Raw genomic sequence first — 5,870 nt, forward strand, 5'->3', positions numbered from 1 at the left:
GTTTTCGACTGTGTCAGTGTGTTTCTTCTTCTCAGGAAGCATGACTGAAGTGCCTGCAGCTCTTGGGAGAAATGATGGGCTCCACTGCATGTCTACTGTTGATTCAGAAGGATGATGTATGCAGATGAATGATGTAACAGAGATAAGATCAGCTGGTTTTATGCACAATTCTCCAGCTGTGACCTCATGCTCTCAATGCATTAACACTGTATAGCACACAACCAAACTAAAGTACGCTTTGTATCTGAGGTCATATCAAAAGCAAATAATTTAATCTTTCATTCCCACACTGGTAACCATGGGTGGAATAATACATCCATGAGAAGAAATACTTCTCTGAATGCAGACAAAGTTACAGTTTCTCCTCTGCTCCTTAACTCCGCCTCCACAGCTCAGTCAGAGCTTTCTGTGTTTTCTTGACATTCTGATATATAGAAAACTATTCAGCGATGGTGTTCTCACACACACACACAACACATTATACTCCTATATAATGCTTGCAAATTGACCATCCTTCTTGTGCTGGACACAGCACAGTGGACTAAGAAAATGATTGAGCCGTAGCTCTGTTCTCTCAAACACAGAGTTTATTTAATCATGAAATTAAGAAGTTTTTGTCAATGTTTAAGCTTCAAGCCCTGAAACATATAATCATGTACAAATGCCTAATCATATCAGCTCACAGATCGTTAATTAGCATTAAGCTAAATAAGGAAAGACTTGAAAATAGAGCTGCACAACGTTCCTCCAAATGAGACTGATCAAAATGTAATTAATTCAGCATACAGATTAAAGAGCAATCAGTATTTTGGCTCATGCTATTTACATGATTTGTGTTGGGTTTTTTGTAACTGAACATTTGGTAAAAATGTGTGTTTAGATCTTGAGATTGTGTTTAGTGAGGATGTACTTGGGGATTTAAAGAGCTAAGTTGTCCATCTGTAAAGGCCGGTGAGAGAGAGGGGGGCAGTGCAGCAGTCAGAGCCGTCAGTTTGGTAACGGATCATTCTCACAGTCTCCTGTAAGCTTTTGTATGTTGGTCTAAAGAAGTTGCTGGCTGACTGAAATGTGCTCTCAAGAAAGAATTTGGGAAAAGGCTGAGGTGGGGTGCACACAGAGCTGCTCACATTGTGTTTATGGTGGATGTTTCTGTGCTTTAAGGTTACAGTACATTTAATTAACAGTAATGCAGGAATCAGGGAACTCATATCAACATTAAAAGACGTAAGTTTACCAATGCAAGAAGCCAGTGGGCTATCAAAGATTTTCTTTTCATGTACAGTATACTTAAACATCATTTTCTTGCATCCACTTGCTACATGACGTGTTCCTGTGATGCTTCAAAGCTGCACTATTAGTTGAGGTGACACTCCCTTTCAATATATTGTTAATTGTACACACTAAAATATTCTGTAATGATGTAAAATAATGTATTTTAGTGTAAATCTTTCTTCTCACCAGATAAACTTAGATGTAGATGGGATCAGAGGAAGACATTAGACATTTGTGTTGCTGTGAAAAACTCAACCTATGCAGACCTGGCCTTCCTAAAACACATAAACAAGTAAACAGTGTCTATTTGTGGTGAAATGACAGCATTGTGTCAGTTTTCAAGGGAAGTCATTAATGTGGAAATTAAGTGGCATCCAAATAATATCAATAATAAAAACTAAAATCTGTCTTGTTTAATTTTGGTTGATGTCTGTGGTAAAAAAAGGCCATTAAAGTGGTTTTTAACACAATATGACCACACACAGTAAACAGTATCTGTGGTAGTTGTTCAGATGATGTTTCTATTATTCGCAGTTAAATACATGATCATGTTTTATCTTTATCATCATGACATTTATTTATTTTATCATCCATTCCCCTCTCAGTGATCCAAAAGTAAAAACAGGCCTTTGAAAAAAGTCACAACATACAATGAGAGTCCAGTCTGTGTCATTTTACACATGACAGAAAAGTGACTTGTAACGTGTGATGTTACACTTATTATACAGTCCAACTCCATGACAGGAACCTTGTGATGTGATACCATATGCAGGATTTTTGTCATACAGCAGCAGATTCTTTGATGAGCATGTTTTCCATTTATCTCTTTTTCATGGTGAAATGTGGCATGTCAAATGTCCAGGAGGAGTGGGTGAATGTCAGCGAGACTGTCTGATGTCCAGATGGGTAACAGAGGGAGCAGAGTGTTGGAGTTTCACAAGAACACATAATAATAAACTTCTACTCATTAAATTTGTAACGTTGTTTCTCTCATAAAGAGTCAAAAACGCTAAACTTTGTAATATTTTGTAAGATTAGTAACATCTGTATCCCAAAATGCTGATAGGACAGATGATTGATTATCATCAACATTACTGAATAATTACAGCTTTACAGATGTGAGTTTTGTTGTCATATGCTGCAAAATTAGTCACACAATGAAACAGTAATTCTCTAGATCTTTTTTTAAAATTGTTGCTTCCTCTTGCAAAAAGCAGAAAAACATGACTTTATGCAGTGAACTACATTAACCTGAATTCCTTTAAAGGAGCTCTTGTGTTTCATTGAAGAATGAGGGCGCCTCTTAGTGGTCAATGCAGGGAAATGCAGGAGCAGAGCAGAAATGCACAGTGATAACATGAAAAAGACATTTAACAACTGTGAATATAGGTGAAAGGGACACTTTTCCTTCACTTCAGTGTTAACAACAGGTTTGGTGTCCAAAAAGCAGGTCAGAGGAAGTTAAGTGGATGTTTCTGAAGCCCGTGTTGCTTTGTCATTTCAAATGGAAGTGTGTGGACTGGCTTTGTGTATCTTTTTTATGATGAAATCATGGTGACTGCTTCACTTTTTCTTCTCTTTTTTTGCTGCACTTTGCTCTTTAAATCAGGCAACTGGCAACAGTGACAACCGTCCAGTTCAACCAGTTTCAGGGTCCTGGTATTGTGCATGTCATGGGTCACTGGGACACAACAGAGCCATTGTTTACATTATTAGTAACAACTGTGCTTCTCCTATTATGAAAATCGAAATGTCTGCTGTGAAAAAGGCCTGTTAACATTTTACAATATACTGGAGTCTTTGCAATTCAAAACAACACCAAAAACCTACAACATTAAAAAGTAGCTGTTGAAAAAGTTGAATGAACACCTTTTAACAACAATATGTTTCACAGAGGTAGTTTTTTGGATTGTTATAGTTTACGCAGGTGTTGACGATATTGTGTTTATGAAGCCAGAATCCCCTCAGGCACACTAGACGTTAATCAAATATCTATTTAAATATATTCTACCACCTTGGCTAAGCCGAGGCTTGGCCCTGCTCAGATGTTGTGCCTGCAGCACTTCCTTTTTGCTTAGTAATGCTGACAAAAGACCGACATCCCCAGCAGACATTTGGTTTAATTTAGTGCATTTGCATTTTAAAGAATAAGACAAAGCAGAAATATGAAGTGAGAGACAAACAAGATATGCATAAAATAATTGACTCATAGAGAGGCCTCCTCTGAGTTCAAGTAGATACAATAAAGTAAAGGAAAACAAGTCTAAACACTCCAGTGGTGGCTCAAGTAAAAACCGACTGATTCATAACCAATGGGAATGACTGACTTCACTTTGTTTCCTCCCTGGGTCAATGCAGTGAAAAAGGCCTGAGGTGGCTGAGTCATGTCTGTCAACACCTTCTTCCTTGTCGGTGTGAATGAAAGCAATTGGTGGCTACTGATCATCCCTGACAATCAATCAAGCTTATAATGGAGCTGTGAGACCTTCCAGTCTTTCACTGCAGCATTTGGTCTTCTAACGGCAGACTGCGTCATTGTAACGGGTACACAGGCAGGACTGTTGGTGTCATGACAGCAGGAGACGTGAGCAGGTTTTTATAGAAGAAGAGGAAATAAAAATCACAGATGGTAGTCGATCTGGCACGATGTGTCAGACTGTCTGATGTAGTTACACACTGTGGGGGATTTTCAGGGAATGTGTGGAGATAACCAAAAGTTTGTTTTTGATGTTTTAGAAGCTAATTCTACTTGTTTGTAGATCACTTTGTACTGTGAGTTTAAGATTTCTTTCAATTTTGTTGTAAAATCCAAAGTGATAGCTTACAGTGTGACAAAGTAATGGTGGGACAAGTTGCCACGAGGCCACAGTTAGTTAGTTAATATATAACCCTGCAGAGATGGAAGTAAAATTTTAATATGAGCAAGAGACACAATTCAAATAAGTGAAACGGGCCATAGTGAAAAGCGAGATACTGTTGTATAGTGGGTGAGGATAAAACCAAAGTTAGTTCATGATTTGGAATCATGTTACTGCCATGGTACCTCTTTGTTTAATCTACAAATCATAAGACACACAAGATATACAAACAAACACTGTGTCCATACATACAGACTTGGCCCCTGATGTGTTTGGGTCATTATGGGTAATCATGGGTAATGACGTTTGATTTATACAATTATTATTTCACATTCTTTGGCATCTGCACAAACAGTGATGATAGATGACTATTAAAGCAATAGCTTGACATTTTGGGAAATATTAATTAGATGATTAATGTTTGTACTCAAAATATGAAACTGCAAATCAGCAGCCGGTTAGTTTAGCACAAACACTGGAAACAGCAAGCCTGGCCCTGTCCAAAGTAACAAAATCCTCCTTTCAACAACTCTAAAGCTCACTAATCAACATGTTAGTTTAATCTGTACAAAAAAAATGAAGTGTAAAAACTGCATTTTATGTTACCTCCGGCCTAATTTCCTTGATTTATTGGGTGAATTGTGCACTCAGTTTAACGTTGTGCCACAGAACTCTCTTCAGGAATATGTTAGAGTTCAAAAGTAACACAAAAATAATTCATGTGCTGTAAGTTTTTGATGGGTAAACCTAAATGTGTAAATGGGGATGGAAAAAATCCTGCTGTTAATTTGCTTATTAAGCTGCATGTCAGGAAAAACACTGACTGCAGACCTTCAGTTACAGGAGTATCTATTTAAAGATTGCAGTGAATTTGGCTAAACTGGTAAAAAAAACAGATATAAGCCCTGTCCAAACATTTGCATGATGGGATCAGAACGGAAACAGCATATAAAGTGGCCCGAGTCACTTATTTTGGTGGAATTACTAACAAGATGATTAGTAAGAAGATACAATGAACTGCTTCATTTAACGAGTGCTGAATAAGCCGCATTAAAGATGCAGCAATAAATCATTTCGTTTCAAGCACTCAACTGGCATCTGTTTGTGTCTGTGTAGATTTGTGTAATTGTCACAATGTCGTACTGAAAGATATGTCTGCAGAAATGTGCCCACTGGCAAATGATTTCACGGTGTTAACAGGTAACTGATCATTCATCTGTTAACAATAATTCTCATTCACGCTCTGGCACAGAATGAGGTAAGCTTTTTAAAACCTGTTTTCAAGATCATTTTGATGTAAAGCTCTGCCTGCAGCCACAGATGTTGCTTCCAAACAAACCAAAATGGTTTAACAGATCAACGCTTATATCCTTTAGAGCTCTGTGTTCTCAATAAAGGGCTAAAAATAGAGTTTGCTAATAATAATAATGATAATAATATGATTTTTTTCTCATGTATTGCAAGTATTTAAACGTTTAGATTATGACATGGAAAGTTCAAGTTAAGTTTAGCATTTTGAGTTTTACATTTTTTCTGTATTTTTTGTCGCCACAGCTAACTTTACATTTATAGTTTTTGGACACATTCTGCAAGCCATAAACCACAAACCATGAAAGGCATGATTATCCTTTCTGACCAAAATGTTTTACATATCACTAAATATAACAGGGGACCTTTAAACAACAACATCCCACCTACAACAAAAAAAACGAACAAAGACCAGTTTCATTTTGACCACCT

The sequence above is a fragment of the Thunnus maccoyii genome, chromosome 8 (genome assembly GCF_910596095.1).
Source record: "Thunnus maccoyii chromosome 8, fThuMac1.1, whole genome shotgun sequence".
NCBI classification, from domain to species: Eukaryota; Metazoa; Chordata; class Actinopteri; order Scombriformes; family Scombridae; genus Thunnus; species Thunnus maccoyii.